This window comes from Chrysemys picta, chromosome 5, assembly GCF_011386835.1.
Source record: "Chrysemys picta bellii isolate R12L10 chromosome 5, ASM1138683v2, whole genome shotgun sequence".
In the NCBI taxonomy this organism is placed as follows: domain Eukaryota; kingdom Metazoa; phylum Chordata; order Testudines; family Emydidae; genus Chrysemys; species Chrysemys picta.
In genome coordinates, this window is record NC_088795.1 from 134,324,838 (window position 1) to 134,351,595 (window position 26,758).

At 42.8% G+C, this 26,758-nt stretch overlaps 1 long non-coding RNA gene across 1 annotated transcript in view; it reads right to left on the bottom strand.

The window, feature by feature from the left end:
- Positions 1–26,758, bottom strand: part of LOC135984021 (uncharacterized) — a 170,852-nt gene that overhangs the window by 44,221 nt on the left and 99,873 nt on the right. The window contains exon 2 of the long non-coding RNA XR_010601958.1: positions 6,435–6,767. This is a non-coding gene — a long non-coding RNA (uncharacterized LOC135984021). The remainder of the gene's footprint in view (positions 1–6,434; positions 6,768–26,758) is intronic.

The following is a 26,758-nucleotide window of genomic DNA, read 5'->3' on the forward strand; positions in this document are numbered from 1 at the left end:
AAGAGCCGCACACAAAAAAGGAACAGATGGAATGTGAAAAGGAAAGGAAACATCCCACTACTGCTAGATGTATTGCTTTCCTCATACTTTTGTTTGGCTTATGTAAATTTAAATGAAAATGTGCAGTTCATTAATCCATAGTATAGCCTAGGATCCTTTTTGTACTTGATTCAAATGGATAGATTGAAACATAAAAGATGGATTTTGAAGTGTGCTCAGAGTTGGCCGAATTCTGGTCCCATTAAAGTCAACGGTAAAACTCCCATTGAAATCAATAGGAACAGAATGATGTCAGTGCTGAACATTTTAAAAAATCCCAGCCAAAGTGCGTGCCTTGGACTGGGGATAATTGTCAAAGTACTGCAAGAAGTTTAGCATTGTTCCAGAGTCTAGTCCTTTGGCTAAAATAACTCTGTAGCTTTGGAAAATGTACATTCCAAAACTTATTGGATAAGGAGCTTCCCAGGCCAATTTACAGCAGGCTCATCAGTGAAGTCAAGAGCCCTGAGACCACCATCATCAGATCTGGTCAGAGGGCAAATCTGGTCAGATCTGTCAGTGAGGTGTGGCATTGTCAGCCTTTGGCCACAGCTACTCTCTCTTGTTGGCTCCAGGTATGAAGACTGGATGTGCATTGACTCTTGCCTATTAGAAATCAGTTCAAAAGGGCCCATGAGCAGCGTGGAAAATCAAAATCAGGTAGGTGCGTGGTGGGGTGAGTTATAAGAGACTGGTTTCTGAAATCAGCTGCAGACCATTTTTCACACCACATCAATGCTTCAGAGAAATCTAGGTAGAGCAAGTGGGTCCACAATGGGTGCCTCAAAGACAAGTATGCTCTTGAGTGGTTGATGACGTCTGGGTAGAAGAGGCTCGGATTTGCCCCAATTTCCTCAACCATTCAGGGTGCAGAATCCTTACGACAGATGTGTGGAGGAGTGATGTTGCTTAACATGGGGAGCCATGGTACTAATGGGGGTTGAATTGTCCCATTTATGATGTGCATTGCGGAATGTAGTTGTGTGTCAACCAACTTGACGTGAGACCAAGGGAGCCAGACCAGAGCACAGCATTCTGCTGCAGCAAAGGTGGACAAACTATAGCCCGGGGGCCACATCTGGCCCGCGGGGCCATCCTGCCCAGCCCTTGAGCTCCCAGCCAGAGAGGCTACCCCCCAGCTCCTCCCCCGCTGTCCCCCTTCCCCTGGAGTCATGCTGCCATGCGGGCAGCACTCTGGCATGGTTGGCTCTGGCTGGGTGGCACAGCTGCCAGACATGTTGATCTGAGCGGCACGGTAAGGGGACCAGGGGCAGGGGTTAGATAAGGGGCGGGGGTCCTGGGGGGGGCAGTCAGGGGACAGGGAACAGGGGGCGGTTGGATGGGGTGGAGGTTCTGGTGGGGGCAGTCAGGAGATGGGGAACGGTGGGGGGGGGGTTGGATAGGCATGGGAGTCCCAGGGGGCCTGTCAGGGGGTGGGGGTGTGGATAGGGGTCGGGGCAGTCAGAGGACAGGGAGCAGGGGGAGTTGGATAGGGGGTGGGGTCCTGGGGGGTCGGTTAGGGGCGGGGGTCCTGGGAGGGGGTGGTCAGGGGACAAGGAGTAAGGGGGGGTTGGATGGGTGGGGAGTCCTCAGGGGGGCAGTCAGGGGGTGGGAAGTGAGAGGGACCGGATGGGGGCAAGGGCCAGGCTGTTTGGGGAGGCACAGCCTTCCCTACCCAGCCCTTCATACAGTTTTGCAACCCCAATGTGGCCCTCAGGCCAAAAAGTTTGCCCACCCCTGTGCTACAGAGTAACAGAGGGCTAAACCAGATGATTAAAGAGTTTGAGAATTTGCTCCTCATGAAGTGCCGGCCAATATGCTTAGAAGGTTGTTATGCATCCTCACTATAGCCACAGTTTTCTTCAGGTGGATAAGATATGTGAGAGATCTATCTAGAGTTACTTTGAAGAAGATTGAATGGGATTCATGTTTCCAGTGATGTCCATTGAGAAATATATTCTGTTCTTGGTCTGCTCTGGTATTGTAAAGATGGAATGCACTCAAAATTGTCTTGCTCCCACTCGGTTGTAAATGACACCAACTATACTATTTGGCCCTCTTAATTAAGCATTAGAGCATTTTCAATTTAAGGGAATGACTGTGCTTGGCTGCCTAAGCAAATGTCATCTGTGAACATGAACTAGTGGGACTGGGTGACGGGAAGGTCATTTGCGTATAGGTTGAAAAGCATTGGTGCCAGCACAGAACCTTGGGATAGACCATTGGTTTGTCTGCTGCACATAAGAAGGTCCATGACATTGACTATCCACGCTGGGAGTGCTCTTGATAATTTGACTAAGAGCCCCATGTACCAGACCATCTTATATGCTGCTGTCAGTTCCAAAAATATGGTTCCCATCTTCAAGCTTTTCTGAAAACCATTTTTGATGAACGTTGTCGAAGCCAGCACTTGCTCATAGGTGCTCTAAACTCTCTGAAAGCCTGCTAGCTTGGTGCTGAGTATTGATTCCACTTCTGGGGAGATGAGCTGAAGAATGAGATGCTCCAGCACCTTGAATGTCACAAACAACAGAGATATAGATGGACGGCTTGCAGCGTTATGTGGGTCTCTCCCTAGTTTCAGGAGAGCAATGACTTTTGACATTCACCATGTCTTCAGAAGTTGCTCTTCGTAGACTAGGTGTGTGAAGAACTGCGCCAGCCACTGGTGAGCACTAATCCTGAGGTGCTTCAAGAACTCTGGTAATATGCTGTCATAGCCAGCAACTGTGCTGCTCCTGATATCACTCAGAATTTTGTCTAAGTCAGGGTGTTAGCAGCTCTATGAATCGCTGAGTGCCATTTCTCCAGTGGAATTGATGCAATTTGTCATGGGCTTGTCGTCTGACATGTTTTTTATTTGGGGCCTTTGACACATTCAGCAGACGGCTTGCAGCGTGCTTTGGTGTGACAGGTGGTCAGATTAGAGCTGGCGGTTGCTGAGCTGCACCGTGACAATGAATCAAAGTCCAGCATTTCCGGCACAAGTGAGAGACATCTATATTCTGAGTTGTCTTTTCCTATCATGCCCAGTGACTTGATTAGGTGGTCAGCAATATTTGAATCACCGGAAGTTTCATACTGACTGAGTAGTTTAGCACATTCAGCAACAAGGCACGGTATGTAGACTGCATGGTGGCCGTGAAGTATGGATGCACAGGTGACTTTGAAGATGGCGTCTCAGAATCCCAGTAGCTATACTGGATGATAAAAGCCTAAAGGATTCTCCTGAGCTGTTGTGGTTTGGCTCAGGAACTCACATTGGGTGAGGCATAAATAAGGAAATAAGAAGGCACAACAAGAACCAGTGCTGGAAACCAGAGAAATTCAAATTAGAAATAAGGATCTTAATGAGGCTGGTGAACCATTGGAGAAAACTACCAAGTGGTGGATTCTCCATCTCTTGATGTCTTCAGATCAAGACCAGATGCTTTTCTGGATGAGATGCTTTAGCCAAATAAAAGTTATTGGGCTCAATGCAGGGGTAAGTGGGTAAACGTCTACAGAGTGTGTTGTGCAGGAAGTCAGACTGGATGATCTAATAGTCCATTCTTGCCTTAAAATCAACGATATTCATCCCTATGCAGAGGCCCAGCCCTGATGAGCCAGGCTCTCTTGCCCAACCTTTGCTTTGATCTCTGGGACCCCACTTCTTAATCTTTGGCCTAGACAATGTACAAGTAGGTGCTGTAGAAGACTCACATTCTCTGGAGATTGGAAAGACAGGGAGAGGCAGAACACACTCTGACCGAGGAGTTATACCTGCACAGGCAGAACAACCACTGATGCATAGGATAGCTTTGCCTCCGCAAAGACTGCAGGAAAAGGAGCTTAATGGTGTGTGCTAGGAACAGATTTTAGAGCTTTCAGTACCACAGATATAAATGATACATTTCACTTTTTATACGACCCTTTTAAATCTCAATAAAATAAATTCTATTCATGGTGAAATGCAGAAGCCTACAGTTCCTAACTCAGCCTGTCTTATAGTACTAAGATAAGCTCTTCCTTAACATTCTGTAAGTGATGCAATATATTTCTGGCCCAACAGGGTAGAACTGCAGTCTTAACTCAATATTTCCTGGCTTTTGGATTCCCCATAACTTTCAACTGCAGATAGCTTGTGTGGTCTAATAATAAATAAGCTCTGTGAAAGTGTAACTGTCCACAAGAAATCAATTGCAGAACAAGAAACATTAGGCTAGGGACATACTGATTTTTTCTCTTTTTCCAGCAGATGTTTTTACTCAAATCCCTTCCCTCTCCCCACCACATTATTGCCATGTTAATTGTCATGACTATACCCTGTAGTTCCTTCGTAGAAGAACTAACACAATTAGCCTATGATTTATACCAGCTGCCTTAGCATAGGTGAGGTAATGTGTTTTGGATTCTGAGCACCTGCACACACAGTGCATGTGGTGGAAGTTTGGATCCTAAAACATACAACTGTTGGATTTCAGAAGCATTGTGTTGGGAGTGGGGGGAAGGACACAGACACGGAGCATGAAAAAAATGGCTATCTGTGTTAATGCTGTGTTTTCCACTCTTTGAGCTTTATTCTGTGCATCTCATTCTTGTTTGCTGAGTCCCAGCTGATTAAGGGATAGATTAAGCAGAGCTATCTGCAGATTATGCAATCTGTAGGGTTCCACATGTTATGAGGCTTTGTGGATAGTTTGAAGTTTCTAAATATAGCGTGAAAAAGACCTTGCATTTATTTTGATTTATTTCCAATCATTCCTCTTCCTGAGCTGTTAAAGGACAGTTCAATTGGTTTTGCACAGTTCTCAATTTGTGTAATCTGGAATCTGGCAGTTAGCACTCTGGCAGTTTTACCCCAGTGAGTTTAATAAGCACTGAGAATTACAATAGTTGTGTCAAATTTACAGAAACGGCCTTGGATGCATTTCTTCTCCCCGGCAAATGTTAAGTGGCATGTAAGAAATTTGAATGTGGATGGCATCAATTTGAAATGCAGATGGCATATCTTATTGAACACCATTTTAGCTATTTGTAGAGCTCAGAATAGTATTTGCCTTGAATTTAAATAATGATTTAAAGTATTTGTTAAAAACACGCTTGGGCATGCTTGGTTTAATTAGCAGTTTGAAATTTCCTAACATATGGCTCGTGATTTGGTAAAAAGATATGCAATTATGAACTTCCTTGAAGTTTTACTATTTAAATACAAAATTAACTTACTACATTCGCCAGTTAATGGCAGGCCATTAAATATAGTATTTACTAAACAAAAAACATATAGGAACATCACCGCCCAGCTATGCCATCTGTACCTACCCCACTGTTCATCTTTAGGTTTACAGAAAATGGACACGAGACAATCTGCTCATATAATCTATTACCAGAGTTTTCTACACTTCAGTGCAAGCAACATTGTGTCTGTTTATTGTCTTTAAAGGCATGACTGCTACTTTAGAAGCAGTATTTTAATTCATATATAGAAGGAAAGTTAACGGGCCATCTGCTTTTTGGAGAGCTGCAGGATGTTTTCCCTCTCAGATACAGAATGGCCTTTTAAAGTTTTCAGGACATTTAGTTGTTTAGACACTTGGTTTTTCCTTGGGAAAGGAAGAAGAGGAATTGTGATGTTGGAGGATGGTATGTATATAAAAAGCTTTTCTTATTTTGTCTTCTCTATCCCTTACCTTCATCACAGTAGGTGACTAATATACTTACCAATGAAAAGTCTAACTCTTCTGCCCCTGGCTTCCTTCCTCTAACTTCTTCCAGTTTTAAACCAACTCACCCATTCACCATCTTGATCCCTTACTTAATTGGGGGGAGGAGGATTACTCCAAGTCCCACTTAAGGTGATGGAAAGAGTGACATCATACATCTCAACCAGCCCTCATTTCAAGCATCACCACTCATACTAATCCCAACTTGCACACAAATTGGATACCCCTTCACCTTTATTGATGAAAATTGCTTCCATCAGCAGTAAAGAAACGTGAAAGTGAGGTTGCAGGGAGAACAATTTACACTAAAGGAATGAATCCTACACCAATGGAAGTTTCCTGAATGAATAATTTTGTGTGTCCTTCATTTCGGGTCTTTGTCACCCACATCGCAACATGCCTTGTTAAGGCTGAGAGTCAGAAATCCCACTAATTTCAATGAGAGTGGGCGCAGAGACATGGTGTTCACTGTGGCTGAAATCCTGGCCCCAGTGAAGACAATGGCAAAACTCCCATGCTTTCTGATTGTCTCTTTTACAGCGCTGACCATATTGTCTGCACTAACTAACCAAAGAATAACAAACAGACACAGACCCCCTTCTATGAAGACCTTACAAATAGGCAGAGACAGAAAAGACAGGAGCAAGGAAAAACAGAGGGAATAGCTCAAAGTTATTTTAAATCACCATTTACCATTTTTGTTTCCAGTATAGTGTGTCATGACTCTAGAGAAGCGCCCCCTCTTGGCCACTCACTAGACAGTTGTGAGGGGAACCACCGCACTGGGCCCCATGTGCTTTAAGCCTCTGGAATCTGAACTGAGTCCAGGCACTGCCTCTGGCTTGGGGTCTCTGGGAACACTCTTGAGGTGAAGATCCTCCTTGTAGCACCCCCTCCTGAGAGCTGAGACTGCGTAGTCCAACTGCCCAGCCCTGGGATCAGTGTGAACTTCCCAGACTCCAAAGCTTAAACGTATCTTCTTCCAGAATGCCAGCCACGTGGGTATTCCGGGTGCACAGGTTAACTCTGCAAAGAGACATGTGAAATGTATAACACATAGCACCCACACAGATAGACTTCAAACAGGATTCTAAAACACCATTGCTCTTCTTTAATAGCACAAGAAATGCACAGAGTTGTACAAAAATAATAAACCCTACACATATGCCTCTGCCTCAGTTCCCTCACCACTCTGGAGCATTCTTTGGTCTGTGGCATGGGTCTTCTGTCCAGGACCACCGCCCCCCGCTTCCTCTAGCTCAGTTTACTTTCTCTGACCTTGGTTGGTCCTGAAGCTAAACTGCTCCCCTCTTGCTACAGAAGAATGCCTATGTCTTCCCTTCCTACCCAAAGTTTCCTCTGTGACTTTCTGAGTCCCTCAAGTTTATATGTCACACCACCAACACCTGGGTCCCTTGTTCTGCTGGCGGTGATTTTCCATTCTCCAAATGCCAACCCTCTGCAGAAAAGGTGGAGGAAGTGGCTTCTCCCAGCATTAGCCAATTTCCTCTGCATACCCAGTGACTGGTCAAAGTAGAGCAGTTAAGGGTAACCACTATCCATTGTATCTCACCTGGGATGCTTAAAGCCTTGTCAGCAATGGTGGATAGACAGACAAAGAGGCACTCCATGATTCAGCAATTGCCATCAGGGCAACTTCACAATATCAACCAGAATTCATAAATTGTATACCCCAAATCGTCACACTGTGTTTGCAACAGTCTCTGAATCTAACTGATATTAGTAGTTCCTAATACCCATCTTGCCAGCGTTTATTATTAAGTTAGACAATAAGAACCTCAAGGTGGGGACCTGGCTTCTTTCTTCTTTCTTCTTCTTCATTATTTCTATTCTGGGAATGCCCACAATGTGCTAGACACTGTCCACACACATGAGAAGGCAATTTAGGTTGTAAGCCCCTGGGGGAGGGTCTCTGTCTTACTATGTATGTAATGATCTTTGTGCCAGCAGCTAGCACACTGGGGCCTGATCTTGGCTGGGGCCCCGAGACGTCATACAGATTCTAAAAAAATTATTAAAGTTGAAAGAAAACCCAAAGAAATTATTATTATTATTATTTAGGATAGGAATCACAGTAAAAGTGACTTCTCAACCCTGTCTAGGGACTGCCTTACCCTTTTAATATGTAGCTCTTTGAAGCCATCCATCCAGTCTTACACAAATGTGCCATATATTCCTTCCATTGCCAAAGGTCACTAGGCAAGATTTTCAAAGGTATTTAGGTGCCTAAAGATGCAGATAGGCACTTTGTGGGATTTTCAGAAGAGCCTGGTGGCCAGATTTTTTAAGACATTTAGATGCCTAGTGGGATTTTCAAAAGCACCTAGGTGCCTAACTCCCATTGAAATTAAGGTTTCTAGATTTTTAGAGTTAGGTGCCTGGATTCTTTTGGAAAATCCCACCAGGCTCCTAAATACCTTTACAAATCTGGCCCAAAGTGCCTAATTCTCATTGACTTTGATGGCAGTTTAGTTGTCTATGTGCTTTTGAAAATCCCAGTAGGTCCCTATCTGTCTCTTTAGTCACCTAACGACCTTTAAAAATCTGGCCCTCTCTCAGCAGCACTCTCGAGCCATTTCTTTAAAAGCTCTCTGAAATTTTGTGAGAGAATGCTGGCAGAAAGCTCCTTAACCCTTAAAGAACATTTACACTGTATATTAATAAGACAATATAGTAACTTTTAGCCATTGAATTGGTGCTTCATTGTGAGCCACTTTGCTCTAGAGTCTAGGGAGCCCTTTATTCTCCATCTGAATCATATGAGCTGAAACTTTTATTTTATTCCCCCATCATAAATGCTTTGCTGGACGGAAGGCCAGAATTTGATTTCTGACAAAGAAGAAAAGGAAAAGACAAAATAAAATATACTAAGTCATCCATCCCTCAGGGCTTTAAATTGTCACTCCGAGTAGGAAAAAAAAATACCCCTCCATACACAAACAAACCAATGAGCCATGAGAGCAGGCAAGAATCCATTAGAGAAAAAGAGAAAACAATACAAGCTTTTAAAAACACAAACACATTCTAAAAGATTAAATGGATACCCCCATAATCAAATGGAGTTCGCTGTGGCTGCTTCTTTTAGACTTCCAAATAGGGACGAAAGTAACTTAATGGACTTACCAGTACACAGAGTGGCTGGGGTCCTGGGCAAGGTGTGTGTGTGGGGGAACGGCTCTGGGCTCCTGGAAGGGATGGGATCTCGGGTGGAAGGGGCGGGGTCTTGGGAAGAAGGGGCGGGGCTGAGGTCAGACTCCCCAAGCCAGCCCTTGGGCGCTGCCCTGGGGCAGCTGCCCCTTTTGCCTCCCCCCCCATCAGTGGCCCTGACGGTATGGTTGGCTGTGTACTGGTGGCCACTTTCTTATTGGTACGCTGTACCCGCCTGTACCGGCTTACTTTCACCTCTGCTTCCAAACCATTCAACTTGACTTCACAATGCAAACAAGTTGGGCTAGTTCAGTATTTAGATGAGACCCACCTCTCTACGGCACGGCTATGTGTTAAAAGTGGTGCTGGTAATACAGTAGGTGGCCCTCTTCCCTTACTATGCTTTTTCAAAGGTGTGGCAAGCACTGTCCAAACAGTGTAGCTATCTTGATTCACAGTAAAGCCAAACCACGGACCCTTTCAAACCCCTTCTAGAAATGTCTCTGCTGTAGCTGGTAAGTGCTGCCGGCAGCATTAACTAGACTCTCTACCTTCCCCTCTAGAAGACTGTGTTGCATGTTTGAATTTAATAACAAAAACAATGTGAGCTGTCAAAGTAACAGGCTCAAATGAAATTATTTAATCAAACATACTTCTATAGGCATCTTTCATTAGTTTTGAGGGGTCCTTTTCCTGGGCATTTGGACTCTCAGAGACTGAGAAGTGCTGAGGAGAATTAGGTACAATCCAATATATAAATTCCTGAACACTGGCCACACACTAAGTTCAGATTAAGAACCAACACTATGAGGCCTTAGCGCCCAGACAGACTTTTGCCTAATACAGCAAAGATTAATGTACAAAGAATTATGAGAGTTTATCATACAAATATTTAAAATGCTGATATTTACCAATAATTGGTTCCCTTCAGCATTGTCACACTGGGAAGGGAGAGAGTTCCCTGCACCGTCCTCTCCCTACAGCATAACCATGCAGCAGGAACAGGCATAATTCGTCTCTGTATATTAGTTAGAAGTGTACAGAAAGGAGAGACCTCAGATCAACAGTGACTTGTCTAATCAATACTTTAAACTAAAGTTAAGATTCGCATTAGAAAACATGACTCCAGGAGCTGGGGCTTTAAGTGAAACACCCAATATTGCAAGACTCACGATAAAAGGGCAAGAGTTGTCAGTATTGTAGCTGGACCTTGGACCATGCCCTGAAGATCAGTAGATATGGGTTCAGTGCAGGGAGGGAATTTCAGAAGTGAGGGCCCTCCCCTCAGCACATCTTGCAGCCAGACATTCCTATTTAGGATTTGTGAACAAGAGCATCCTAAGTGACCTCTTCTATGGCTGTTAAGAATATAAGAACGGCCATACTGAGTCGGACCAAAGGTCCATCGAACCCAGTATCTTGTCTTCCGACAGTGGCCAATGCCAGGTGCCCCAGAGGGAATGAACAGAACAGGTAATCATCAAATGACCCATCCCCTGTCACCCATTCCCAGCTTCTGTCAAGGAGAGGTTAGGGACACTATCCCTGCCCATCCTGGCTGGGTCCATAGGAAGAGAGAAGGCCGCTTAGCTGGGGAATATTATGTTTACCACATACCAAGAGAGAAGTTAGAATATTTTATGTTATCTTTCTGGAAGGTGCAACATAACACTGTTTTTCCCCCCTTAAAATTCAGCAATTCAACACACAGGAATTAAAAAAAGAGAGACAAAGCAGGCTGCTTCCTAAGGCTGAGAGTCACAACTCACGCCACCTTGTTCCAGGCTGGATCTTTGCAGACTGATTGCTGAAGACCTAGATAGCACGCTTTCCCACAGAGCCCCTTAGCCTGTGAGCAGGATCAGGAAAACCCCAGAGAAGTTAAAGTGATAGCTTGTTATTTTAACATAGTTTTCAGTACACCCACAAGGAAGGCACCAAAAGGTCAAAAGCAGCAACCTGAACCAAAAAGGAAGCTAGTATGGTGCCTGGAAAATGGGATGCTTTCTATGGCCGAGATCAGGAAGGAAGGAAGCAACTTTGTCAGCTACAGCCTCCTAGTGGTCTTCAAGGGTAGAGCTTTGCAGTAATCAAATCCCGAGGTCACTAAGGTGTGGACAAATGAGGAAAGGTGTATATCAGATAGAAATGCACCTCTGATGTTACCCATTTATACAGTGCTTTTCATCTTCAGATCACCTTATGAGCATTCCCTAATTAACCCTCACAACACCACTGTGGGGAAGAGCAGGTAGGATTAGTTAGGTGGACAATTTTAACAGTGGTGTGTTTTTAATTTACTCTTTATTAATTTATTTTATTTTTAAGACAGTATTTTATGGACCAATTCAATAGACAGATTCATTGCTATCAGCTCATGATATGAAGCAGCAACAATCATACCCTGCCTTGAGTGTAGGGGACTGGACTAGAAGACCTCTCAAGGTCCCTTCCAGTCCAATAATTCTATGATTCTCTGACATTAGTTTTACTATGGGACATCTTTCCATATGATAATACTGCAATGAAATAATGATGCAAGCAGCAGCTCAATCATTTCAATAGGACGTTGCATAGTAAAAATGAAATACAGTAAAATAGAAAGTGTCACAGATGCCCAAGAGATTTGCTCCACAGAGACCCATTTTAAAAACAATAACTGTAAAGGGTTGTATTGTCCCGTGCTCCGAGCAAAGCTATGCCAGTGGAGGATTGCCATGGCAGGGCAGAACTCCAGCACAACCCCTCCTGCCCCTTTCAGGCCCCCTCCTGCCCCCAGTATGTCCCTTACAACAACATCAGGACAAAGGTGCAGGGTCTGGCTGCACTGCAGATAAGCCAGGAAGGAATTTGTCAGGGAAATTCTTTGCTGGGCATTTGTGGCTGAGTTGCAGCCTGCTTCATTGCCTGCGTGGCATAAAGGAATCAGGACTAATTTGTGAATCTGGCCCCAAATTTTCACAGCCCCAAATTATGCTCAATACCCCTTCCAGCTGTACCTTTTGGGGCTCCGATTTTGTCAGATCTGACACTCTCAGCAGGGTCAGGTCTGGCCAGTGCTGGATGACAGACCTTCAAGCAAAACACAATATAGCAAAAGAATGTGTTCTTGGAGCAGATTGTACTCCTTTTGAAATGAATGGTAAAACTCCTATTGTCTATATGGGAGCAGGATCCGGCCTTTTGACTCGCCCCTTCCCACCAACTTCATTAGGGTACAATCCTCAAAGGAGCTGAGCACCCTGCTATCTCCATCAGGGCCGTCTCTAGGAGGGTGCAGGTCCCGGGGCAGAAGTGACAAATCCGTCACTTCCAGGACTGACCCGTCACTTCCGGGATCGACTGTGCCGGCCAATTGCACCGGCACTTCCAGGACAGACCATGTCTGGCGCCAGCCAATCGCATCAGTCGCCCTGATTCGCCGTACCCAAGCGACGGCTCTCCATAAAGACAATAGGAGCTGTGCGTGTTCAGGACTTGCCAGGATCAGGCTCTTCGGGAGCACTCTACCTTCTGAATCAGGACTGAAAACATGCCCCACACGTGTGTCTGAAGGGCTCCAGGCTGTCTGAGGTGTTCTCTTTCAGATGAGACATAAAACCAGTGTGCTGGCTGAATTATAGTTTGGATAATTACATTTTGCTCACATAAATTCCTGTAATAGTTTCATTGGGGGAAACTATTCACTTCCTCTCATAAAGCTTTTGTGTACTATTGCTGGCACGGAATGGAGGGAACAATTCACCTGAGAGGTGGCTGGATGGAACAATTCACCTGAGAGGTGGCTGGATTTTAATAGCAGATGAATTAATCCCCACATAATATATACTAAGTGCAAAGCATTCCAGGATCCGCCTGGCCAGGATGAAAGACGAAGAGTATTACCATCTCTCTGAAATCTCACAACTCTACGTCTCTGCCCATGATATGTCTTCATTGATCCTATCCCATGTCTCAGCCTGACATCGCTTGTAGGGTCTCTCTCTTAGCAAGGGCTAAAATCAAACTCCTTATTTTCCCACCCAAATCCTCTCCTCTTCTTCTTTTCTCCATCACCTGTTCACAACAGCAGCATCCTTCCTGCCACTTTGGCTCCTAACCTGCCAGTCATCTTTGATTCCTCCTCTCTTTCTTCCTCACATCCAGACTGTGCGCAAATCTTGCTGGTTCTTCCTCCACCACATTTTAAAGACCCGGCCCTTCTTCTCTTTGCAGACTTGCTAAAACTCCTGTCCATGACCTGTCCATGACCACGTCCCATCTGTTTTGGCCTCCATGACACCCACATTGCTTGTTCCCATTTTTGTGTCTAATTGTTTTCCAGCCAATGAGAAATTGCAGCTGCCAATGTTATCTCAACCGAAAATTGACCAAATGTACAAATGCTTATATACAAATTCTGGAAGTCTAAATACTAAGATGGGTGATCTAGAGTGCCTGGCACTAAATGAGGATATTGATATACCAGGCTTCTCAGAAACTTGGTGAAATGAGAATAATCAATGGGGCATGGTGATACCAGAGTATACAATATATAGGAGTGACAGAGTAGGTCACACTGGGAGGAGTGGCTCTATATGTGAAAGAAATCATAGAGGCAAATCAATTCAAAATCTTAAATGAACCAAACTGTACCATAGAATCTCTATGGATAGAAATTCCATGCTTGAACAATAAGAGGATAGTAGTAAGAATATGCTACCAACCACCTGACCAGGATGGTGACAGTGATTGTGAAATGCTTCAGAGGCGATCCTAGCAGTTACAGGCCAGTGATTGAAACTACAGTAAAAAAACAGACTCACCAGACACACAGATGAACATGATATGTTAGGGAAGAGTCAACTCTGCTTTTGTAAAGGGAAATCATGCCTCACCATCCTATTAGAATTCTTTGAGGGTTTCAACAATTATGTGGACAAGGGTGATCCAGTTGATATAGTGTACTTGGACTTTCAGAAGAAATCTGACAAGGAAACACACCAAACACTCTTAAGCAAAGTAAGCAATCATGGGTTATGGGGGAAGGTCCTCTCATGGATCAGTAAGTGGTTAAAAACAAAGGGTAGGAATAAATAGTCAGTTTTCATAATGGAGAGAGACAAATATCGGCACCCCCAAGGATCAGTACTAGGGCCTGTGCTGTTCAGTACATCCACAGGTGATCTAGAAAAGGGGCTGAACAGTACAGACAACAGAAAAATACTCGTGATAATTAAATCCAAAGCCGACTGAAGAGTTAAAAAGGGATCTCATTAAATTGAGTGACTGAGCAACAAAATGGTAGATGAAATTAAATGCTGATAAGTGCAAAGTAATGCACATTGGAAAAAATAATTCCAACTCTACATACAAAATCCTGGGGTCTAAATTAGCTGATACCACTCAAGAAAGAGATCTTGGAGTCATTGTGGATAGTTCTCTGAAAACATCCACTCAATATGCAGTGGCAATCGAAAAGGCTAACAGTGTGTTAGGAACCATTAGGAAAGGGATGGATAATAAAACAGAAAATGTGATAATGCCACTATATAAATTCATGGTTCACTCACGCCTTGGATACTGCAGGAAGTTCTGGTCACCCTATCTCAAAAAAGATATATTAGAGTTGGAAAAGGTGTGGAGGAGGACAACAAAAATGATTAGTGGTGTGCAACAGCTTCCATGCTATGAGAGATTAAAAAAACTGGAGCTGTTCATCTTAGAAAAGAGAGAACCAAGGAGGGGAGTGTGTATAATAGAGGTCGATAAAATCACGAATGCTATGGAGAAAGTGAATAGGGAAGTGTTATTTACCCCTTCAGAAAACACAAGAACTAGAGGGTCACCCGATGCAATTAATAAGTAGCAGGTTTAAACAAAGAAAAGGAAATAGTTCGTGTTATTTTAATGTTTTGACTGGTCTATGCATTTCATAATTTTTATTTCTCTTACACTTAAATTTAATTCTTTGAGTAGTGAATTCTAAAATGCTTAACCTGTCCTGGATGGACTAATTATCCCTATGATAACTTTTTAAGAATATATATTATATCTAGGTTTTTTGTTTCTACTGGTGGCACAGATCCACACATACTTCAGTGGACATAACATTTATTCCGCACAAGGATGGAAAAAATTAGAGGAAACTTTGCTTGCCACTCTCATGCCTGCCCTCCCAACTCTGCTCAACTAAGCATCTGTCCTTCTCTCATTTAAATCCATCCAGAAAACCAAATTCTCCCTGGATTAGGAAGTCAATAATTTTATCTTTATTGTTGTTTTAGATTAGAAAATGAACTTTACAGAATGGCCAATATATGCACACGCATAAACCAAGTGTCCCCAGGGCTCTATTCCTGCAGCACAAAATTTGCCACATAATAGCATTGAGGCTAAGAAATTCAGAGGATCCAGAAAAGAACTGGTGCGCTACATGGATAACAAGAACAACTAAGGGACATGAGAAAGGATTAAAAAGAAAGAAAGAAGAATCTTGGAAGAGACATAAACCATCAGACTTCAGGGCAGAACCCAGGCTCTAAATAATGGGAGAGCAGGAAGAAACTTCCCCTGGGGGCAAGTTATCCTATCACTGCCTATATTTGATCATACAAGCTCCCGAATGTTCAGTGGACTTGCCATTACACCATGACTATTTTATAGCAGCACCACTCCAATAACAGTCATTATATCTGCCCTTTACAGCACCTTTTATCTAAGGATTTCAAGGTGCTTTTACACAGGTTAATTAAGCCCCACTTTGCTCCAGTGAGGTAGACATTATTATTACCATTTTGCAGATGGGGAAGCTGAGGTACAAAGAATCTATAAATGACTTTGCTCAAAGTGTTGTGAATCAGTGCCAGAGCTAGGAATAAAATCCAGCAGTCCTTGCTCCTGACCCTTTGCCATTCTAATAGTAATATACTCAGACTACATAAGTACCAGACTAGTCAAGGTTTTTAATTGATTAGGCAGACAAAGAACATATACAGCTCTGTAGATATATATATTTGGGACACTTCAAATTCCTATTGCTATACAGTCACCATTCCCTTCAATACTCTCTCATGCTATAATGCATAATGTATGTGTCATAAAACTGCCATGGAAGTGAATGAGTTGAAGGTACCATCCAAAGAGGACCTAATCCAATGCCCATTGACTTCAATGGATCAATCCTAGGGGTCCTGATTCAAAGCCCACTGAAGTCCCTGGGAGTCTTTCCAATGGGCTTGGGATCAGGCCCATGGCTAAAAGACAGTCTTATCTCCATCACTCCATTGCTAGCTAAAATATGTCCCAAAGTATGTTCTAGTGACAGTGCCTAGAATTTAGATTAGGTACTAAAATTTGCTTCTTAGATAAGCTTCCTTACTGTGGCAACCTAAAACTTGATTGTTGGATAAAAAACTATAATTATTACAGCAGGATTAAACTTTTAGCTGGTGTCTAAAATAAGTATGCAAACGACTGCTCAGCTAGGGAAAACAGAGACACTTCCTGAGATGAAGAGGTGATTACAATGCTAATAGACCTATTCAAAATGGGATGTTTGCTCAAGCCCACAGCAGGGGATGGCTAGCCTTTGGGAAGACAAACAACACCTAGGATGAAACTCTTAATGCATGTGTACACTGAACTCAAAAGTTCCCTTTGATATTATAATTCATATTATTATCATTCTACATTTATACTGCAGTGTCACTTAAAAGCCCCAAGCAAGGTTTGGGGGCCCATTGTGCTGGGCACTGTGAAACCACCCAGGAAGACACAGCCCCAGCTGTGAATAATTTACAGTTTAAGAAGAAACGTTAATTTGCTAAGTATCAGAGGGGTAGCCGTGTTAGTCTGGATCTGTAAAAAGCGACAAAGAGTCCCGTGGCACCTTATAGACTAACAGACGTATTGGAGCATAAGCTTTCGTGGGTGTACCCACTTCGTCAGATGAATGTAGTGGAAATTTCCAGAGGCAGATATAAATATGCAGGCAAGAATTAGTCTAGAGATTTCAATCAGGGAGGATGAGGCCCTCTTCTAGCAATTGAGATATGAACACCAAGGGAGGAGAAACTGCTTTTGTAGTTCGCTAGCCATTCACAGTCTTTGTTTAATCCTGAGCTGATGGTATCAAATTTGCAAATGAACTGAAGCTCAGCAGTTTCTCTTTGAAGTCTGGTCCTGAAGTTCTTTTGCTCCAGGATGGCTACCTTTAAATCTGCTATTGTGTCTCCAGGGAGGTTGAAGTGTTCTCCTACAGGTTTTTGTATATTGCCATTCCGAATATCTGACTTGTGTCCATTTATCCTTTTACGTAGAGATTGACCAGTTTGGTCGATGTACATAGCAGAGGGGCATTGATGGCACATGCTGGCGTATATACATTGGTGGACGTGCAGGTGAATGAACCAGTGATGTTGTGGCTGACCTGATTAGGTCGCTGGTGTAGATATGTGGGCAGAGTTGGCATCGAGGTTTGTTGCATGGATTGGTTCCTGAGTTAGAATTACTATGGTGCGGTGTGTGGTTGTAATTTGCTAATTACTGTTCAAAAGCTAATGGAGGAGGCCCTTCTCTCCAGATTAGAGATCACAAACTGGACTAGCAATGTCTCAAAGCTCATTGTGTTTGGCTATTTGTTTAGAAGTCTGTCCTATCAATAAGGCTTTTGGCAGGTCAGCACAAAGGCTTACTTAAGCATCGGTGCTCAGATACTGTGTGGTGGGATAATACCTAAGAAATAAAGAATATAAACATCAGACGGGAGTGAAATCCTGGCTCCACTGTGGGCAATGGGTATTTTACCCTTGACTTCACTGGGATCAGGATTTCACCCAGGGAGTTTAAGAAACACTGCACTAATCAGAAAGTAAGTACAATAACCGTCTGAGGAGCCTTTTACATGTAAGATGTTTAATCCTGTTTAATCACTATCTTGTAATTGCAAGATTTGGCCTGGCTGGAGCTGCTGTTGCCCAAGTCATTAAATTCGTTATAATTTATTCTGTTTAACTTTCTATTTTCTCTGTCAAATGCAATATCTTGTGTTGAAGCTAAACAGGCTTAAGGGCTAGAGCTGGGTGAATAACCATTTTTTTGTTTGTTTGTTTGGGTGCCAAATCCGGGGTAGGGGGAAACATTTCAGCTTGAACTAAAATATGATTTTTTTAAAAAAAATTCAGGGAAACAAAAAAGAAAAAATCTATTTTTGGGGGGGCAGCGGCTGTTAACATTTTAAAATGTGATTTTGAATAAAATTATGGAAAATTCCAAAAATGAAACATTGAAGCGTTTTCTTTTGGAAATAAAATGAATCGACATTTCTGATTTTTTTCTTTTTTTGACAAAAACTATTTGCCAAAATCTACCTGAATTTGTGAATACTTTTGGTTGCCCCAAATCTGCATTTTTCAGCAAAGAATAACAGTTTGCATGAAAAATGTTGCTCAGCTCTAATGTGGATCAGTACCATTGGGCAGATGCTTCTGGACGTAGCTGCTGAAATAGATCTCACTCCTGGCCTCAGAAGAGCTAGACTGGGGCTTGAGGTGCCATCATGTCAAAGGCCTGGGCCATCAGAGCCAAAAGGTTCCGGAAAAACACCTGGCTGCAGTCAGTGTGGGTATGGAGAAAAGTCTGAAGCCCAGCAGTGGAAGACTTGGGACACCTGAAATTGTTTACAAACAATTCTTCCTGCAACAGAAATACACAGAGCCGGTCAGGGGGGGGGGGGGGAAGTTTGAAGGAATTACCATTCCACATATTTAGCCTTTTCATGGAAATTTTTAATTTTTGAAAATTTCAGGTTTAAAAAATGTATGTTCCTTCCGCTCCTTCCCCCCTTTTTCTCCTTTTCCCATTTTGCAACTAAATACATTGCAATGAATGATGTGCAGGATTTTTTTCATTGTTTCTTCATTTTGTTTCTTTGTCTCGTAGACCAACTCCCCTCCCTTCCATGATTGCATGAATCACTTCCCCTTCCCACCAGTGACTGAGTAACATCTTTGAGATTCTGTGAAAAAGTCACAGTCGGAAACTTTTTACTGTACTGTTAGCTTATTCTACTGTGAGTTATCAGTTGGAAACAAGGACTACGGCCAACAACATGTGACTAACCAGCATTCTGCTGACAACAAGCAACAATGCCAGGACTAGATTTTGGGAACACTCACTAGATCCCTGCAATCCCTGAACACCTTAATGTAGCCTTGTGTCAATTTTATTGTTGTATTTACATATTCTCTTCAGCTGTTCTGCCTTACCCAACACAAGTAGTAGGGTGACCAGATAGCAAATGTGAAAAATTGGGACGGGGTTGGAGGGTAATAGGCACCTCTATAAGGCAAAGCCCTAAATATCGTGACTGTCCCTATAAAACTGGAACATCAGGTCATCCTAACAGGTGAGCTTTGATGCACTGAGAATCATTAGTAAGTAAAGGACATGTATACTATGCTCCAAACGTTTATATTGCTGAACTGAAGCAGAAACTCATACCAATTAATTATTTACTTAACTGGAAACTTTTAAATCACATTTCAAGGAAGTTCACAGCTTTTTATTAATTTCAGTTCATCTTGCTTGGATTTTTGCTAATGGAATTTTCAGCAGGTGAACAGCTGTTTATTTTTATATGCATCATACACATTTTAAATGTCATTTCATTAAAAGATATTTATGGAGCAGAATGTTGATACAATTAATTATTTTGAAAGCAAATGTGAATTGCCCAAAGCATTTTTTCCCCCAGTGCCTGTGGTTACATTACTCATTGAAACCACACATTTGATGGACTTTTTTGTACTATCGGATTTTATTCCATACACGTAATACATGAAAAACGTATTTGACATTTACTGTACTGGACATAGCGCCTTGAAGTCAAAGATCCCAAAGCACTCATTAAAAATTAGATTTCTCTGAGGATTATTTATTTCCCCCACCTCTGAAAAGCAGCGACTGCTGGTTTGGAAGACAGCACTCTTAAAACAGTAACTCGGCTAAGTGAGAAGTGCTTTATCCAATATAAATTTCAGGAGGAATTTAGATTGGCACAAAGTAATTATCCATTTGGGATTTTGCCAGCATATTGAGGCTAGAACGCCTGCTCTAACAAAGCTAACTTGGAATCTTAATCACAAATAATGAGAATCTTGGTTCTATGTCTTATCTAGGGAGAGGGGGAAAGAAAAGAGCAGTTCTTGTAGCTTTCCTGCAACTTTAACTGAACTAACATTCAGCACCTATACAGTACTCTTCTCCCATAGACGTCAAAGCATTTTGCAAAAGTAAGGGTGTCATTACTCTTCAACTTAGCCCCTGTTCTCCATTAAACAGCTGCTGTATCACTTCTCCAAACTCTCAGCGTGAAGGACTTTATCACAAGCCAAATGTTTGGCTCTATTCTGGCACTGGTTTTTATGCAGCATTTCCTAATGTTTCCAGTCAGGATGCTTTATACAAGGTTCACTGGCAGGATGTAGTTACAAGGAGGTGATCCCATGATAGTGAACCATAGAGATAGGATTGGTTTGAAGAATATTTCACCTTCCAGCTGATTGCTTTCAGGTTTTCTAGCAGTTTATTTGGTATTGGTGCCAAAGTTGTCAGTGGATTTGTCAAAAGACAAGCCCCAAGTTTGTCTTTTCTCCCAGTGTGTAGTGTGCTGGTCTCCAGGTGACTGATGCTGTCCCATTAAAGTCAATGGAAACTTTATCACCAAGTTCAGTGGGCCCAGGATCAAGCCCCACCTCCACTGGTGAAATCACTTCTGCGTCTCTGCAGTCTGTATAGCTCTTTGGGATTCTCTGGAATGAAAATCCTCCTTTTAGACCAGGAGTTGGTCATGCCCATAACAGTTTGGGCTAAGCAGTCTGTTCAACATTTCCATAGCACTGTTCATCTTCAAAGAGTTTTAAGGTCGGTAGATCATTATGCCAGTTAAACTAGATTAGATATTAGAGTGATTGTTTAAGGAGAAGTAGTGAGTTAGTGGGTCCAAGGGAGTGGGGGGATAGGAAGAATTCCAGACAGCGTTTCTGTAAGACTAAAATAACCATAGGCTTTTTGGCCCGCGACCTGGACTTCTAGAAAATTTCCTCAAGTTGTAAGAGCTGCCTCCAAACACTCAGGAGCTTCAGTAATGCCATCTTCATGGATGGGGCAGTCATGAAAACAAGACTGACTAGAAGAGAAGCAGGAGAACAAGGATTCCATTTAGGTCTCAAAGAAGACAGTTCTTGAGTCCCACCAACGTCCAGTTTCACTTGTGGGGAGATTTTAAACATGATGTAAGGGATTTAGGAGACGTATTGAATGCATATGATGGTTTCATCACGTTACAAAGGAAGATGTCTGGTGTCAGACCAACCAGCCTCCAATGTCTTCCCAAGTGATTCAATATCGGATCAGGTGGCTTCACTATCTGCTTCATATGTCAGCCCACCAACTTTATGCATTTGAGCCAACTCAAGCTGGTTGAAGAAGATCTTGTGGACAACCTTACACACTCTGAAAGGATGTTGTGGCTTCTGATCTCGCCCAACTCTGCCTTAAAATAGAGCAGCTCGCAACACTGGCCGCAGACAGGGCTCTCTGAAAATGAGGGATCTGAAGTATACCCTCTATGCTCCATGAGCTGGAGAATGAATGAATGAATGAATGAATGAATGAATGAATGATTTAAGAGCACAAGTCCCATGGCCTATAAAAGATCTCTTAGCATCCTGTGGCACTTTGGGAAATCTTCCCACTTTATATTTGGGAGGCTTTATTTTCGGATTAACAACACCCAGACAGATCCTCATAGGTATTTAGGTACCTAACTCCCTTTGAAATCCGGGCTTAGGTAACCGGGTGCAAATATTATACGTGAGGAAAATATCAAGCTTCCTAAATGCTAATATCTCATTGTTAACAAATACAGAGTAAGCTTGTCCCGTGCCAAACAGAGTTGTGGGGAACAAGCGATGGAATGGAGTTAAGTAGTCAAGAAAGGATGATAGGTGGGTGTGGGTATGAGTATTTTGGTAATTGTGATATAGTCCTCGATAGATTTCTATCAGCAGACTCTCTACTCTGAGGAAGCCAAAACACAGGCTACTTTTCAGCAGTCTGTGGGCTTCCAATATTAATGAAAAAGCTTTCTTCTTTTCTTTTTTTAATCTATATATATTTGTGTCCACATCACAGGACTAGGAAGCTGCTATTTCTCGCCCCCACAATTCCCACAGTGGCATTTGAAATCTCTTTTCCTTTTTAACAAACACATCCATCTTCATGCCGCATTTGCTTCCAGGTGCTGTGCAAATTAAGCCAAAAGGTGTTGCTTTTAATGATCCATCTTGCCAATATCGGTAATAGGTCTTGAGGGCTGAGATAGACTCTAGGTTCAATATTTCGCATTAATTGGTGTGTTTCTTCCCTGAGAATGCACACATGCCTAGGTAATCAGCAGCCATGTTTTAATCTTGTCTAGAGATTGCTGCCTGCAATATATCTAAAATATGATCCTGCCTCTCTTTCTTCGCAGCTAAAATGCTTGCTCCTTCATGCCCTAATCATCTCCCCCGTCATTACTGCAACCTCCTTCTCACCAACTTCCATAATTCCCAAATTGCCCTTTTCCAGGCTCTCCAAAATCCAAATGATCATTCTCACTTGTTGATCTGACTATATCACTTCCCCCCTTTGAACAAGTCTACAAGCACACTTTATTAGTATTCCTACTGGTAATTACAGTAGGGCTTAGCTTCCCCAACTGAGATTGGGGCCTCATTGTGCTAGGCACTGTATGTAAACATAATAAGAAGCAGCCCCTGTCTTGAAGAGTGTACAGTATCAATGGACAAGAGAGAGAAAGTTAGGTATTATTATGCCCATTTGACAGGTTCGGAACTGAGGCACAGAGAAATTGTCTGCCCAATGTCACGCAGAGAGGCTGAGGCAGAGGTGAGAACTGAACGTAGCTGTTCTGAGTCTCGACCTAGTGCCTTAACCAGAAGACCAGCTTTCCTCTCTCCTTGCCTATAGCATAAAGTAACGTTCTCCCCTTTCAAGGCCTTGAAAAACTCTCCCACGGCTTAAAGAATGTAGTGTCTCTTTCCAGGGGCACATTGGATATACTTGCACATTGCCTGAGTGCTACTACAGTGCTTTACTAACTTCCCCCAGATCCAAATACTTGGAGACACACCAACAAGTTGATTTGGAGGACTCCTTTATTATTTATTTATACTACACCATAAGGTGGGTCCTGTGCTTTGTATGTATAAGATGACACATCTCTGCCTCAAAGAGTTTAATTAAGATATTTGCAGTGCAGGGAGGGGAGGAGGATGGAACAGCAAAGATAGTCAGTTAAATTCTCCTTGGTGGTATCCCAGTAACTTAAATGGAGTCCCACCAGGGAGGAATTTATCATTGCAAATACATCAAGCTAGTACTGGAATTTTTGTTTTATTGGGCAAAGATAAGGCCAAGCACACTTGCATGAGTAGCTGGCATAAAGAGTAAAGATCAGTCGTGAAAGGGTAATGGAACGAAACCAGATTTGAGGAGGAATTCAGAGGAGGAGTGTAGGATGCATGGCATGATGAAACAGGGAGTCTCTTCCAGGCATAAGGGATGCTAAGCAAAAAGGCAAGCAGATGTGAGCGTAGTAGAGAAAGACTAAAGGAAGGACAAGGCAAGAGAAGCAATCCATAGTAATGTTAATGGTAGTGTCTAAGCCACATCCAATGAGCTGAGAATTCTGAATCATCTGAAGTGATTCACTGCAGCAGGGAATAGCTTTGTGTGTTTGTTTAATACCAGCTCTGTTTATCTTTCTTTAGGCTCCCATACTAGCACAGAGACTATTACACAAAGACTACAGAGAAAGGACAGCAGGATGATAAACTCTGTGATAAAAGCCTGCTTATGTTATTCCGTTTTGAAAATATGATACTGCTTTTATCGAGGAAGGAAACAGCCAAACTCTCGGCCCATTGAAATCAATGGCAAAACGACAATGGGACTGGTCCAATGCATTTAACAGAGGTAAGAGAAATTGGTGAGGGCATGGAAAATCCATATTTCCCCAACTGTTGCTGAGTTTTGTTGATTCTAACCTTTCATTCAATGTGAAAGCTGCTCACTGTGCGAAGATGTGAAGTGGTTTGAGCATTGGCCTGCTAAACCCAGGGTTGTGAGTTCAATCCTTGAGGGGGCCATTTAGGGAACTGGGGTAAACAACAACAACAACAAAAACTGTCTGGGGATTTGTCTTGCTTTGGACTAGATGATCTCCTGAGGTCCCTTCCAACCCTGATATTCTATGATTCTATGCAGAGGCGTCCTGCTACACATCAAGGAGGTGATTGTCCCTGTCGGTGTTCAGTTCAGGGCACCTCATTACCAGAGAGAGCCAAGGAAGCTCAGAGACACACAAAAGTAATGATTAAGGAGCTGAAGGGACAGATTTCTAAAGAAAGAAAAGGAGAGCCATAGCTTATCTGAGTGGGAACCTCATGACCCTCTAAGTGATGGCTGAAAGATACAAACCATAAATACTTAGCAGGTACAGGGCATATCATTGGAAGTAATGGGAAGAAGATAAGGAAAATGTAGGCTAAACATCATCCTGAGATATCTAGTACAATATAGCCTTCCAAAAGAAAGCACCATGACTTGCTATAAAAATAAATCATTTGCCAGGTGAACATGAGAGCTGCTAACAGCAGCAGCTAAGAGGAGAGTTTTGGAGGGTGTAGTTTGGACTGTGTTTGGAGGCAGCAAGACTTGGTGAGTGTTGTTTGGTCCATTTTGGTTTTTTTTTTATTGTGCCTCCAAACACAAAGTCTGCAGTAGGCCCCTGAGTAAGCAGATGAGAGAGGTCTTGTTTGTTGGTCCCTTTGGTAAAAGACATGAGGCTCTGAATATTGGAGCTGCTGTTTGAAGTCTCAGAATGGTTTAGCGCCCCCCTGAGAGTAAGGGGAGGAGCTGAGCTAAGCAGGGTGACTTGGTTTAAAAAGGCACATGCTAGGTGAACTTGAGAGCCATGAACAGAAGCCACAAACAGGAGACATTTGGAGAGCATTTGGAGAGGGAGTGTGAGAGGCTTTCTTTTCAAGTTCAGCTCTATGAGCAGTATCAAGATGCCCAGCAATGGGACAGGGGTCTTGACCTGCACCAGATTAGCCAAGTTTTCTTTCCTGCCTGAAGCCAGATGGGATATCCTGTGCATGAAGTGCAAGTTGGTGACTGTGATGGAGGAAAAGACTTTGGATTGAAGGGGCAAGTAGAGACACTACTGAGAATCAGAGAAGCTGAAGAGTTCCTAGTCAGAAAACATCAGTACTCCAGATTCAAGGAAGAAAGGAGCTGGCTACCAAAGAATCAGAGAGATGGGAAGTCATAGAGGAGGCGTGGCAATTCATAACCACCAGACACAAGAGGTCATGTTGGTATTCTTCACAGCTGGAGACAGATGAGGATGGGTAGGCCGTAGCTACTGGAGAGAAGAGGAGGAATTCCACACCACTAAGTTTCCAATTCATACCAGGTCCTCAAGGTAGGAACTATGGAAGATAACTCTCAAGATCCAGCTAGTCCAAGAGTACAGAGTACCTGTGAATGGCAGCTCGGCCTAATCTGTAAGAAAGGCAAGCTTGCCCACAAAGACTTCTCCAACAGTCCAAGGAAGATGGACAGTCTTTGTTGGGGATTCAGTACTCAGAAGAATTAAAACAACATTCTGGAAGGGACAGGAAGACAACAGGACAGTGTGCTCCCTTCCCTGAGCCAAGACATGAGAAGTCACTGTAACAATTAGGTAGGCTTTTGAAGCTGATGGCAAAGGATCCATTGGTGAGAATTCTCATGAACACTAATGACACTGCACCGCAGGATATCTTACAGATAAGAACATAACAACTGCTATACCAGGTCAGACTGGGTCCATCTTGCCCAGTATCTTGTCTCTGACAGTGACCTATACTAGAGCTTCAGGGCGAATGTACAGAACAGGGCAATTATGGAGTGATCCATTCCTGTTTTCCACTCCTGGCTTCTGGTAGTCAGAGGTCTAGGGTTGCCCCAAGCATTGGGATGTGCCCTGATCATACTGGCTCAGAGCAACTGAGGAACTTATCCATCTATTTTTTGAACTGTGGGCCATCACAATATCCCATGGGAATGAGTTCCACAGATTAGTTGTGTGTTGTGTGAAAAAGTACTTCCTCTTGTCAATATTAAAACTGCTGCTATTAATTTAATCGATGATCCCTGGTTTTTGTACAGTGTGAAAGAGTAAATAACATTTCTCTATTATCTTTTTTCACACCATTCATGATTTGATAGACCTGTATCATACCCCCTTACTCATTTCTTTTCTAAGTTGAAGAGCCGTACTTGTTTTAGTCTCTTCTTGTATGGAAGCCGTTCCATACCCTTGATCATTTTTGTTACCCTTCTCTGAATCTTTTCCAGTTCCATCATATCTTTTTTGAGATGGGACCAAAAAAGGATGCAGTATTCAAGGTGTGGGCACATCATGGATTTCTATATTGGAATTTGGATATTTTCTGTCTTATTTTCTATTAGGAAAAGCTGTCACGCATTGAGATGAAGTTTCAGAGAACTATCCATTGTGACTCCAAGATCTCTTTCTTGAATGGTAACAGCTAATTGGGAATAGTTTTTCCAATGTGCGTTACTTTGCACTTATCAATGTTGAATTTCATCTGCCATTTTGTTGCCCAGTCACCCAGTTTTGTGAGATCCTTCTGTATCTTCTCACAGTTTGCTTTGAACTTAACTATCTTGACTAATTTCATATCATCTGCAAAGCTTGCCACTTCACTGTTCACCATCTTTTTCATATA